The sequence below is a fragment of the Mustela nigripes genome, chromosome 2, assembly GCF_022355385.1.
Source record: "Mustela nigripes isolate SB6536 chromosome 2, MUSNIG.SB6536, whole genome shotgun sequence".
Lineage (NCBI taxonomy): Eukaryota > Metazoa > Chordata > Mammalia > Carnivora > Mustelidae > Mustela > Mustela nigripes.
In genome coordinates this window covers 67,576,644-67,590,908 of record NC_081558.1, presented here as the reverse complement: position 1 = coordinate 67,590,908, position 14,265 = coordinate 67,576,644, and the positions used below count along the sequence as shown (strand labels likewise).

Genomic DNA, 14,265 nt, shown 5'->3' with positions numbered 1-14,265 from the left:
ATTGCTCCAGCAACATCACTGAAAAACTACTTTCTCTAACGAACTGCTTTAGCATTTCTGCTGAAAATCAATTGACCATGTATGTGTGGATTTATTTATGGACTCTATTCCACTGATCCATATGTATGCCTTTTTGTTAATATCATACAGTCTTCATTACTGTAGTTTTATACTAAGTCTTGAATACTCCAATTACTTAAAAATTAAACTTTTCCATCTTTATTGTTTATATAAACTTTCTAATGAACTCTTTCCATTTGTCTTCAGGTGAGTTCCTCATTAATTTGTAAGAGCTCTTTCTACAGTAAGAATAGTAATCATCTATAATACAAATCATTTCCTTGGTTTCCATAATGATTTCTAAAAAAACAGATGTGCACCATACCCCAAAACTATAATCAAATCTATTACTCTTTCTTATGATACCTGTTTGGAAAGGCCAAGATCATATGAATATTACTTTTTGGGCGGGTGGCTTAATTCTTTATATACAAACCCTTAGTTTACCTAGACTTTATTTTGACACAGAATACAGATAGGGATCTACATTCCTCCTTCCACTATATTTACTATTATTTCCACTATAATTTATTAAATAATTTCTCCTCTGATGCCTTCTGATAATTGAGGAAGTTAGAACTATTTAGAGCCGGTTTTTCTAAATCACTTAAAACTACCAGCTAAAGAACCTGCTAAGATACAATGGTGTCCTTGGGGACACTTGTTCTTATAAATGGTTACAAAGCAGACACTGACATGAATATTCAAAAAAATGTGTGGTACCATTTGCCAGGCACTGTGCTATAATCATAATGAGACCTTAGAGGTTGGCAATGAAGGGAGAATGTCCAAGAGATGGCACTACTGCCCTTTGTGTCCTTGGCACATAACTTTTCTCTGTTCCTTCATTGGCAGAGAAAGTAACAACTATCTGGCTTATAAAAGATGGCTCCATCTTGTTTTTCATTTAGGATACCCGTTAGTGCTGCTTCAATAACAAGTATATACCTCGCCCTATATCCAAGAGCCCATAAGCAATGCTAAAGGCCTGACTCCATGTAGCGAACAAAGGGGTCTATCATGTTTGGTTTTTTCTCCTCCCAGTTTCATTGAGCACTGACATATGTGTGTCTAACTTTAAGGTACACAGAATGATGGTTTGGTTTATGTGTGTTGTGAAATGATTACAATAGATTTAGTTAACATCCACTATCTCACAGATACAATGAAAAGAAAAATTAGTAACTCCTTGTGAAAAGAATTTTTAGGACCTATTCTCTTAAGTCTCCTATGTATCATACAACAATGTTAATTAACTATTGTCATCATGCTGTTCATTACATCCCCAGTACTTATTTATCTTATAATTGCGACTTTGTACTTTCTGGTACTTTACCTTTCCCTTGCCTCTTTGCCTTGCCTCTGGTAACCACAAATCTGATCTCTAAGTATGGTGTTCGTTTTGGTTTGGTTTTAGATTCTACATGAGTGAGATCATACAGTATCTGTGTCTTATTTCACTTAGCATATCTTCATGGTTCATTATTGTCACAAATGGTAGGATTTCCTAATTTTTATGGCTAAATAATATCTACCGTGTGTGCGTACATACGTATGTACACACACACACACACACATATACACATATATATACACACACACACATATGTATATATATATATCTATCTCACAACTTCTTCATCCATTTATCCACTGAGGGACCCTTACAGTTGTTTGAATGTTTTGGCTATTATAAATAATGCTGTTCTGAACATGGGGGTGTAGCTATCTTTTTAAGTTAATATTTTTGTCTCCCTTGGATATATTTCTTCTAGAGGTGGAACTGTTGAATCATACAGTAGTTCTGCTTTGGTTTTCTGAGGAATATCCATATTGTTTTCCATACTAGTTATACCAATTTACATTTCAACCAACAGTGCACAAGGGTTCCACTTTTGTCAGCATCCACACTAGCATTTGTGATAACAAATGTCTTTTTGATGATGGCCTTTCTAACAGGCATTAAGGGAATGTATCATTGTGATGTTAATTTGCATTTCTCAAAAGACTAGTGATGCTGAACATCTTTGCTGAGCATCTTTTCATATACATTTTCTTTGGAAAAATGTCTATTTAGGTTCTTTACCCATTTTTAACTAGATTATCTGATTTTGCCACTGTTGAGTTGTAGGAGTTCTTTATATATTTTGCATACTAATTGCTTACCAGATACATGATTTGCAAATATTTCTTCCCATTCCACAGGCTGGCTTTTCACTTTTTTAGTGATTTCTTTGCCTGTGCGGAAGCTTTTTTGTCTGATGTAATCCGACTTGTTTTTTATTTTATTGCTTATACTTTAGATGCCATATTCAAAGAAATCATTACCAAGACCCATGTTAAGGAGGTTTTTCTGTTTTCTTCTAGGAGTCTCATGGCTTCAAGTCTTATACTTAAGTCTTTCGTTCATTTCAAGTTAATTTCTGTGAGTGATGTAAGATGGGTAAAGTTCTATTCTTCTATATGTGAATATCCAATATTTTTCAATTTGTTGAAGAGAGTTTATTGAATGAGTATTCCAGGTTCCCTTGTCAAATATTAGTTGGCTATATATACTTGAGTTTATTTCTGGGCTCTTGATTCTGTTCCACTAGTCCATTCTTCTGTTTTTATGCCCATACCATACTGTCTTCATGACTACAGCTTAACAGCATAGTCTGAAATCAGAAAGTATGCCTCCTGCTTTGTTCTTCTTTCTTGGGATGCCTTTGGCTATATCTTGGGTCTACTATGATTCCATATAAATTTTAGGAATATTTTTTTCTATTTCTGTAAAAAAAAAATGCCACTGGAATCTTAACAGGAGTGGCATTAAATCTATAGATGGCTTTTGGTAATACTGACATTTTAACAATATTAATTCTTTCAATCCAACACAGGCTACTTTCCATTTATTTGTATCTTTGATTTCTTTCATCAATGTCTTATAGTTTTCAAAGTAGAGATCTTTCACCTCCTCATTTAAATTTATTCCTAAGTATTTTTTTTTTGATGCTATTGTAAATGGGATCAATTTATTTCCTTTCAGAAAATCGGTTAGTGTATAGAAATGCCACTGATTGGTTAATTTTGTATCCTGCAATTTTACTGAATTTGATTAGTCCTGACAGTAACTAGAGACAATTCTACTTCTTCCTTCTCAATTTTGATGTCTTTAATTCCTTTTCATTTGTCTTGAGAAACTTTCACTTCCTTTTTAATTTCCTCTTTGATCCATTGGTTGTTCAGGAATATCATGTTTTTAAGTTCCCAATTATGATTTCATGATTCTTTCTCATCTTTGCTATCAGTGTGCCAGCCTCTAAAAAGTCCCTAATGTTACCATCTATGGGCGGAAGGTTGAAAATACAAATCGACTGAAACTGCTAGAATTTTATATGTAAAATTAACTAAGTAAGGATCCAAGTAAGGCCTTGAATGAAAACTATGAACAAAATACATGAACTTTTACATGGGCTTATTAGTCCATTTCAGCATCCCAGGAGGTTTTCTTTGCTTGCTTTCATGGTGCTCTGCTATAGGACAACTCAAGAACTCATCTAAAGAGAAGTGACCAATAAATAGTTCTCTAACTGGTAAGGGGATTCTGAAGTTCATTTTTTACATGAAGTAACACAAGAATGAAGCCTTAGAAAGTAACCTTACACATGAAAAGCAATCTCCTTTTCATGGCAGGAGCTAGAAGACTCAAAAGTCAGAAACAGAACACAACTACTCTAACTATTCTTGTCTCTGCTGACTAACAAATTCATTTTGATACTGAAGCTGGAGAGTAAATCCAAAAAATTTTTATCAAGCTTTTTACTGACAACTTGATAATAATGACTGTCCTTCTTTGGGACAGACAGGAACATATCGTACTCACAAACTGATGACTGAGAACAAAATTAGAATTAAACTAAAACCACTGGGAATTCTCTGCTTCTAGGTAGAATATAATGTGATAAGCAAACTGAAGATCCTGCTACCACAACTAGAAACACAATAGTAACTTGCAGAAACCATGTTTTCAAGGCCTTGGAAGGAAAAGAAATAAATGAACTGAAATTCCAGAACTGGGAAGGGCCCCTTCTAAGGTCTGAGGCAGAAATCCTAACAAGAATCATGTGACCTCAGGAATATCAATGGATCACAAATGTTCCTCAGAATGGTTTAATCTAATCAATTTATACTATCCCTAAAAGAAAATCTTATGTATGCCAACGTTTTAGAACCTGAAAAAAATAGGTAAATTTAGGAAAATATCACTAATCTGAATCAAGAATATAAGCTTGCAGTGGACTGACGTTTAAAGTCTCCTATATCAATTAATTGGTATTTGTATATATTAGTCTCCTAAGAATTTGTTAAGCCAGTTTCAGTCTTCTAGGAACTAATTACCACTGAGCACAAAACTGAAAATCATACCTTGGAACATGGAGATCACACTATCTGAGGGGCTTCCCTACCATCTCCTGGAGCTCCTAATCTATGTTAAACCTCTTTAAACTGTAACAAGGACCTTCTAATATCAATGAATAGTTGATACATATTGTTAACAACATAAAATGGGTTTACAACCCCCCTCAAAAAAACACATATCAAACACACTAAATACCTACAAATTGACTCTTTGACTTTAAAAAACAAAAAAGCACACCATATCCCCCATGACTTGATATTTCTTTTGGAAGAAGCCCTGTCTATAAGCTTACCTCCAATTTTCTAACACAATCTTCCCAACTCATAACTAGGGAATTTAAAACACGGTAAGGAAAATGAGAGATGTAAATGTATAAAACAAGTCAGAGTCAAGTAGACAAAACACAAAAATAAGGACACTATTCCTCACCTATAATTTATGCTCCAAAGCTTATTTCAAAACTGCCTATGCTCATCTTTCCTGTCAAAGTTGTGAGCCCTCTTTTTTTTTTATTCAGCCCAATAAGTCTGCAAGATCAGATCCAAAAAAGGCTTCATAGTGATCTATAACATGCCTGAAACTGCCACTCTGCCTCTCCATGAAGAGAGAAACCATGGCTTCCATCAGACTCATTAATAAATATACATTGATAAATGTACATATATATGTATAATGCATATACATGCATTAATATATGTACAGAAAGCAAGGGAAAAGTTCCAACCTAAGCAAGGACATCAGGAAGGACCACGGGAAGTGGCCACAATTATAGTTTGTAAACAAGTTTAAAGGAATGTAAATTTTCATTTCTTTAGTTTGTCTCTATAATATTTACTCATTTAAACAAACATTAAGAACTTGTGGTATTTACCAGGTGATAGGGATGGGACTCAGATAAGATACAAACACACAGCTCTCTCTCTCTCTCTCTCAGAGACCTTACTATTGAGCAAGGGGGACAAGTGAGCCATCTGAACTGAGCAAGGTCTGGCCGTCACCCTATCCAATACCAAAGGCAAAAGGCCATCAGGGCATGTGTCCCCTGCACCTCATCATTCTGTTTTTAAATGCCATCTACAACCCCTCTGTTATTTTTATCTAGTATACCTTCTCTGTGCCTGGCTGCATTCTAGGCAGAATTTAAGATGTATATACAAAGAGGATCTCATTTCACAAAGTCATGTTCTCCTACTCACCAGACAATGCTTCAAACACAGGTCCTATGATGTTTGGCTTAGGTTCCAAGGTTTAAAATAAGTGAATTATAATATTAAATTAGGTACTGTTCTACACTATACTGGATACAATTTTAAAAATATCACCGTAACACTAGGTCAGTAAAAAACAGGTAAGATAAAACAATGTTTTCCAAGGATAAAGTGGGTTAGGTAGCAAATGGTAGCAAATTATGGAGAATGGGTTATGGAAGAAGATATTTAAAAACAGCAAAGACATGTATTTGGAATCACAGTTGTAAGGAAGTTCTGGTTCTACAGTACATCTCTGCTAATTAGCTTGGATTAGCTCTGTGGTGCCCTGTTCTATGTCTGCTCTCCATCTTTCTCCACCAAAGGCTGTGTAAACATGTGAGGATCCAACTGAGAGAAGCCACAGCCCTTGGAAGAAGAAAACCACACTACTATGTATGTTAATGTGACTGTGAAAGCATTTCCCAAGCAGCTGCTCTGGGAGTCATGACAACTCCAGGACCACACAGGCAATTAATTTCCTGATGTGGAGGGACAGTTTCCCCAGAAATGGAGATGTGTCACTAACAAGTCCCACCAGGCCATCTCAGAGCAAGCACAAGAGCACAACTAAGCACAGCACCTACATGTCAATAGTTTTCACCAGTTCTTAAAACACTACAGTGACTTTATGCAACATTTGCGTTTGGAGTCTGTCCATCAATGTATATTGTGACTAACAAGTTTCCAAGTTTATTGTGTTAAAAGTTTGTGCTAACTACTTAATTTTTGTTTTGCAAACTAGTCTTTCTTCAACAAAAAACAAAACAAAACAAACAAACAAAAAAGAAACAAAAAAACCCCAGAAAACAAAAAAAGCAAAAAAACCCCATGCAGTTTGATGTTTTCAACTCCCTAAAGGTTTCCTAGGCTATAACCTGAAGTAAATAGAAGTATATTTAATTCTATATATCTATATTAAGATAGTTAGCTATTTTAAGTGGTTTTAAAAAAGCTCTTCTAAAGTTCCAAGAAACTAACCAGTTATGAAATAAATACTTCCCTTTGCTTTTATCTAACATAAAACACATACACACACACACAAAGAAAAATCCCTACTTTAGAAGTTAACCTATTTCCTACATTCTGAAAGTTAAATACAATTAAAAACATGTGTGAGAAAAGCTCAAGAGCAAAGGTCCTGGGCCTGCCTCTTCTTCCCAGTTTTCCCACAGCAGCCAACATTTCAGAAATTCCCCTGAGGCCAATTTCCAAAGGGGAAGAAAACACCTCGAAAGGAAAGATCTTTAAACAACCTTTGGCACCACAGTCCTAGTACCACAGAAACAAGGCATTCTGTGATCCCTCCAAAAGGCTGACTTTTATATCTGACTTGAAGACTGATTTTGTGTCTGGCATTATGCTAAGTACAAATATGTTTTTCATTCATCTAACTCCTTCAACAATCCTAAAGGTGAGAACTAGTACATTTCACAAATGGAAGTAAAAGAGACCACAGAAACGAGTCAAGTGGGGAAGAAGAATAGGCAGTGCTGGGGCCCAACACCTTTGGAGTAGAGGGTGGGGCCAGGCTAAGAGGGCGGCAGTAGGCAAGAACCAAAGTAGAGAAAGGGAGACAGAAGGGCCCCAAGGCAGGATGGAAGTGGAATGTGACTAACAGCAAGAAGGCAGCATCGTTGGAGCTGAGCAAGCAACTGAAAAAACAGTGGGAGGAAAAAGTGTGGGAGAAAATGAGGAAGCCAATCTTGAGGCCATGCTGGCCGCTGTTGAGAACTCCGGTTTTGACTGTGAAGGAAATGTTAAGTCTTTAAAGTGTTCTGAGCAGAGAAGAAAGATGCATGTAAATTTTAAAAGGAACTGATAATATTTTTCCCTTATGAGTGGTAACTACCTAAAACTGCCACCTCCATAGGAATTCCCCTCTCTTACAGCTATTCCACACAACAATTCATGGCTTACTGTTGACCAGAGCCCCAGGGCCTCCTCTCACCTGCAACTGTCAATGTCTGAAAACAAGCAGCACATACAAATGACAAGAAACTTGTCTTTAAACTCCGTTCCTTCTCTTGTCTTCTTTCAAAGATGTGCACAGTCATGTCAGTCAGCCCAATTCCCACTTCCCCACATTAAGTACCAAAAGACTCCAAGCTTGAGCACTAGTCTGCAAAGTAAATAAATAGTAACTTCCAGTTTTTATTCTAGTGAGACCTATGATTATCAGTCCTGCACACCTTTGTCTCTCCACACAGGCTGTGAGAGGAAAGGATTAAGAGGAACACCAAGGCCCATGTAAAACCAAATCAAACCCAAGTCTAGTTAGTAGTGGCAAGAGCCTTAGAAAAGTGCGAACGTGCTATAAATCTTCTGAAGAAAATGGTTTTATATAAGGCAGTGAGGCAACCTTCTGATCTACACAATGCCAAGGAACACTCTGACAAGCAGCTCCAGGCACAGCAGTAGAAAGCAAACAAGGAGGACAGTCTCTGGGCTCCTAACAGAAAGGTAAGGGGTGTCTAGCCTGAAGTTCCTGGCACTGGAACAACATTGGAAAAAATTTCGAAAGGACCTGAAATTTGGTTTTGACTTACTTATCTCTAAATAAGCAAAGGATGTGATTAAAATGGGGGAGGGGGAACAGAGAGAAATTTAAGCTCAATTATCAACATCAAAAAAGAATATATGTTCTTGTTCAGTTTTTGAAACTAAAGAGGTTTAAACATTTTTTTTCTGAACACTTATTCTTTAACGACTATTAGAATTAAAATGTTAGGAATCTATTTTTCCACTAATAACCAAAAACATTTGACCTAGGATTTCACCTCATAGGTAGGCAAGGCTAGAAGCCATCAGAATCTCACAAAAGCTGGATGAGGGCCTCACCTGAGACTATCTGAATCACAATCTCTAGGGTAGGGCCCTCACAAGGTTTGCTTGGTTTTAAATCTACTGTAGGTGAAACTTAAAGATGGGAAGGAGAGAACCACCAATTTAGATCCTACCATATCACCAGTAGAATAAATTATACTTTTCAAAGTAGTGTCAACATATATTTCACTTGAATCTTAAAACACAGTCAACATATATTTCACTTGAATCTTAAAACACAGTGAGAACAATAAGCACCAGAGGCTTATGCAGTAGGGAAATGCAGTAGGGAAAACATGAAAAGCACGTTAAGTCATTTTTACCTCATTTTCTCTCACTAAAAAAAAATCAATGGTTGAGTTAGCCTAAAAAACCCATTTGTATGGTACCTATAGATTACACTACCTATAACATTTCATACTCAAGAATCTTCAAGACAAGTATTAAATCCAATAATGGCTTATTTATAAAACTGAAAAGATTTTAGCACAGAATTTTTGTTGTTTCCTAAATACATAATTAAACAAATTCATACTATAAAGCCAGTATATCGTGGATACAGAGCTAATACCATAAAGTGCTTTTATTTACACAGGGTTCAGGTCAGATCAATTTTTAATTGTGATGTCTGAAGTAACTGTCACTTCTCATAGGCATGTGAAACTTCAGAAAGTTTAGCATTTTTTTCTTTTGGTTTTATATGACAAGGATGAGGTCACACTCTGTAAAGGTATCTTACAGAGTCTGTGACCAGGCACTTGGCAGCTAGATTGTGAGGTGTGGGCCACATTTCTATGGATACGGTTTTCAGTTCTGTACAACTGAACAACACAGTCATTTGCCTAGGCCCAGGCTGCAGGTCGTCTCAGACACGTACCATGCAGGCAGGTTTTATGTAGATCTTTTTAAATAAAAGAAACAAGATACTACTTCCCTATGCGCGCGCGCGTGCGCGCGCACACACACACACACACACACACACACAAAAGCACAAATCATCCCTTAAAAAATGTATAATCCCAAACTCCACACGTGGGCCTAAAATTCTGTGACACAAGCCAACATCTTCTAATGTGGAATCCATTAGGGCCCACAGTCCTAATGTGGAATCCATTAGGGCCCACAGTCCAAATGGACTGTGTAAGAGTAATACAAACTGTGTAAGAGTAATACAAAATTTAACCAGAATCTGACTTGGAGAAGAGAAGGTTCAAGTTGGAAAACATGGTAACATTGCTAAGACATCTATCTCTAATAAATGGGAGGGAAATGAAACTGTAGACACTCAGATTGGGGGTGGGGGACTATAAAAGCAGGCACATTACAGTTTTTCTGGAAGAAATCAGAAATAAAAGCAAGAACTTTTCTATTAATAACAAACTATAATAGATTTAGATAAACCAAAGAGAAAACGACTGATTTATGTCCTTTTGGACTATTCAAAGTTCTATCAAAAAGGTATTACAACTTGGGCTCTACAATCTGTATAGAAATGAGTAATCCTTTTAAAAGTTTTCAAAGAGAAAATAATTAAACATATTACTACAATCACAGTTCTGGTGGTTGCCCATTTCCTAAATTCTCTAAGAGACTCTTTTGTAGGAAGGAATATGCTGAGATATTTCTGCTGAGATATTTCTTCACAGTGCTAAAGCAGAGCAAGGAACAGACTGTCTTAATTACATTCAATGTGGTTTCTAGTTAAACCACAATTCTTGGCTTGAATATGCCAAGATTTCCAAAAGTTGGCATATTATACAAACTATAAGTCACACATAAATTAATAGTCAAGAATGTCTCAATTTATGTTTCACTAATCTAATTTTTCACAAGATAATGCTTTTCCGGTACACCAGCTAGTCACCTCCCCCCGCCAGCTAGTCACTTTTAAATTCACAGTGGAGGGTGCCTGGGTGGCTCAGTGGGTTAGGCCTCTGCCTTCAACAGGTCATGATCTCAGGGTCCTGGGATCAAGTCCCACATTGGGCTCTCTGCTCAGCAGGGAGCCTGCTTCCCCCCTCTCTCTGCTGGCCTCTGTGCCTACTTGTGATCTCTCTGTGTGTGTCAAATAAATAAATAAAATCTTTTTTAAAAAAAAGAAAAAATATATATTCACAATGGATTTTGCCATGTTCTTCACATGCAGGAAGTAAGGTGAAAGAAAGGAATAATTAAAGATGCTCAAGAACAAAATTTTAAGATTTATCTACATTCTTCATCAGATCTTAAAGCATTACTGAACCAGAAAAAAAGTATTAAGAAATAAAAGCAAATTACAAATCTATAACTAAAAGGGAAGTAAAAGCAAACTACATATAGTTCGTGTTTGTAGGGCAAAGGGAATGATATGGATATCAATTAGCACTGAATATTAAAGTAAGACACTAATACATCCTAAAACAAAACAATAAAATAGAATCCATGGCAACAAAACACAGTTTCATATTGAAAAAACGTATACTCTATCATGTAAAATAAATCACAAAACTTTATATACTTCACACAGCTTGAAAATAACATATAAAGTAAAAATTGATTAAAATATAAATTCCAGATTAGAGTAAGAAACTAGCATAATTCTCTCAGAAAATAAAATCAGAATAAAAACATGACACAAAGGAACAAAATCCATAATTAACAACCTTAATTATGCATAAAAATTTGTATATGCTAAAAATATGAATATTTTAATCATACGTGGAATAATCACCAAAAATCACTGTATAATAAGCCACACAGAAAATCTAAAAATACTTCCCAAAGCAAAAACCAATCAGGTTGCAGTGTACATTACTAAATGCAACGTACTAAAATTACAAGTAAAAAACCAAATACGTAAAGGAAAAATAAATCTATCCAATTTGAATTAAAAAAAAGAATTTGGGTTTAAACAGAAACAAAACAGTAAAGATAAACTTGAGCAATGACAGCAGAGTGACATCCCCAGGATGTGACCAGAGATTGCAGGAGAGAACCACACACAGCCTTAAATGTGAGAAATTAGGACAATAAAGAAAAAAAGCTTTCAATTCAAGAAAAAAGAAAGGAAAAAAGGAAAGAAAAGGCAACCTAAAAGATTCTGGAAAAATTTAGTTAACAGTGGAAAAAAAAGGTAATACCAAAGAAAACAGAAGTTTAGCTGATACATAAAATCAAAATCTAACTCTGAAAATAACAGATGATTCCCTAAACCAAGTGTCAATGTTAAGGACCAGTGCACTCTAAAACACTTACAAAACTGAATCAAAGTTGTTTAATTCAGCAACATATGGTAATTTAATAAAAGGACAGATTTTAATCTCTGTACTAATTCTACTATATATTTGTGAAAAATCACTGACTGACTCTGGCACAATAAACTAGACTATATTAGCAGAAAGGTAACTGTCCATTTTTTTTTTTTTTTTAAAGATTTATTTATTTATTTGACAGAGAGAGAGATCACAAGTAGGCAGAGAGGCAGGCAGAGAGAGAGGAAGGGAAGCAGGCTCCCTGCTGAGCAGAGAGCCCGATGTGGGACTCGATCCCAGGACCCTGAGATCATGACCTGAGCCGAAGGCAGCGGCTTAACCCACTGAGCCACCCAGGCGCCCTGTCCATTTGTTTTTTAAAGCAATTCTGTATTTATCTCAATCACACAATTACACAAAATTAAAGTAAATTCAAATAAGAAAAGTTACTCATGCACTCCACCTAATACATACTTCACCAACCATTTATCAGACTGGTAAGCATCCTCCCAGATACTTTTCTTTTCCTTTTTAAAAACTTTAAAGTTTTATTAGGCAATACTTAAGGAAAAAATAAAAAGAGAGAGAGAGAGAGAACATTACAGTGAGTACCTAGGTACTCACCACCCAAGTCAGGAAGTACATACCACCAACACAGCTGAAACACTCTAGGCATGCCTGCCCTTTAGAAGTAACTATCTTAACCTCATGCATTCATCAGTACCTTACTACATGTGCAAGCAACCCTCCAACAATATAACACTGCTTTGTCTGTTTAAAATTTTATATAAATGTTATAATACTGTAAGTACTATCACCGATTTGATCTTCTTAAATAGTACGTTTGTGAACCCTAGCCACAATGACATACATAGTTCATTTATTTTTACCAATTCCATCATATGAATATGAAATGATGTATTTCCCTACTGATGAATACACAATAATGCTATCAAAGAATCTTTAAAAATCTGTGTACAAGAGTGAAAGCAAGTCTAGGTTGTGTATACAGGAAGAGAACTGCTGGGTTTCAGGATTGAGTATATCTTTAATTTTAGTACACACTGACAAATTGTCTTCTACATACTAAAAGAGTTCCCAATGACCTATAGTCTTACCTATGCTTAGATTTGTCTGACTTTAGTTTTTCCTAATGCGAAATGTATGAAACAGTATCTGATCATGATTTTATCTTCCCTGATCATTAGTGAGGTTAAACATCATTTTCATGTTTGGACATTTATGTCTCCTCTTCTGTTAATTCTTGGCTTCATTTTCTGATTAGCCTGCTCCTCGGGTCAAAAATCTCTGACTCAAATATTCTAATGAAAAGTTTCGGAGAAACCTTGTTATCTGTAATGGGCAATAACCCTTTCTTTTCCAGAACAGAGTCTAACATGAAACGCAGTGTCTTGGTGTAGAGAATATTCAGTATAAAAATCAGCACTCTTCAATGCGTTCTTCAGTGTGTGTCTTTCATACTCTGTAACGTGCATTTCAAATGACTCCTATCTATGAAGTATGATATTATATACATGTAGTATTAGGGCATACTGTTTCAAAATTAAACTAAAAACTGTAAAAGCTGACCACATATTCAACTTAGCAAATCCTTAAAAATTATAAACAAATTCTCTTATGACCTTTAAAACAGATACGATCCAAGGGACAAAACTGAAAAGCTGAAAAGCAATAAATACTTCTACCCCAACTAGATAACTCATCACAAGAGAGAACACAATAATGTGCTGGAGTGGAAAGAGGGTAGCTGGGAATGCCCAGGGCTACCACGATTCTGGATGTCTGTATGTCAATTACCTGTCCTATAAAATGAGGCAGACAATAACAGCCCCACAGGTCTCCATGGATGGTAAACATGATAACACAGGATGCGATACCTCTATTTGATCCAATTTATTCCATGGATGAGGAAATAAAGCAGAGAGATCAATTGCACTCTTCAAGGTCACAACTAATAAATGATTCCCATGTCCAAATTCTTCATAATGTATTTTAATATTGATAGTACCTTTCCAATATACATCTTAATGACTGTTAAAGGATATACACAGAAAGAAGCTGACCAGGGGCACTACAGACTCTAAGAAGACTCTAAGAAGATAGGAAACATACTCAGACCTGCAAAAGAATTACAATGAGTAGATGATGGTTACCTTAAATGATAACTTACTCATTTTTCTTTATGCTAATATACTTTAAACATTTGCCATCTCAAGGGTAAAACAAACTGACTGTGAGCTTTAGGGATATACGGCATTCACGAAACCAAATCTGTTAATTAAGACACATTTAAGAGGGGCACCTGGGTGGCTCAGTGGGTTAAAGCCTCTGCCTTCAACTTGGGTCATGATCCCAGGGTCCTGGGATTGAGCCCCACATCGAGCCCCACATCGGGCTCTCTGCTCAGCAGGGAGCCTGCTTCCCCCTGCTCTCTCTGCCTACTTGTGATCTCTGTCAAATAAATAAATAAAATCTTAAA

The 14,265-nt window shown here is 36.0% G+C and overlaps 1 protein-coding gene across 3 annotated transcripts in view; it reads right to left on the bottom strand.

Annotated features, from left to right (window-relative positions):
* Positions 1-14,265, bottom strand: part of SNRK (SNF related kinase) — a 58,771-nt gene that overhangs the window by 26,764 nt on the left and 17,742 nt on the right. The window lies entirely within an intron of this gene.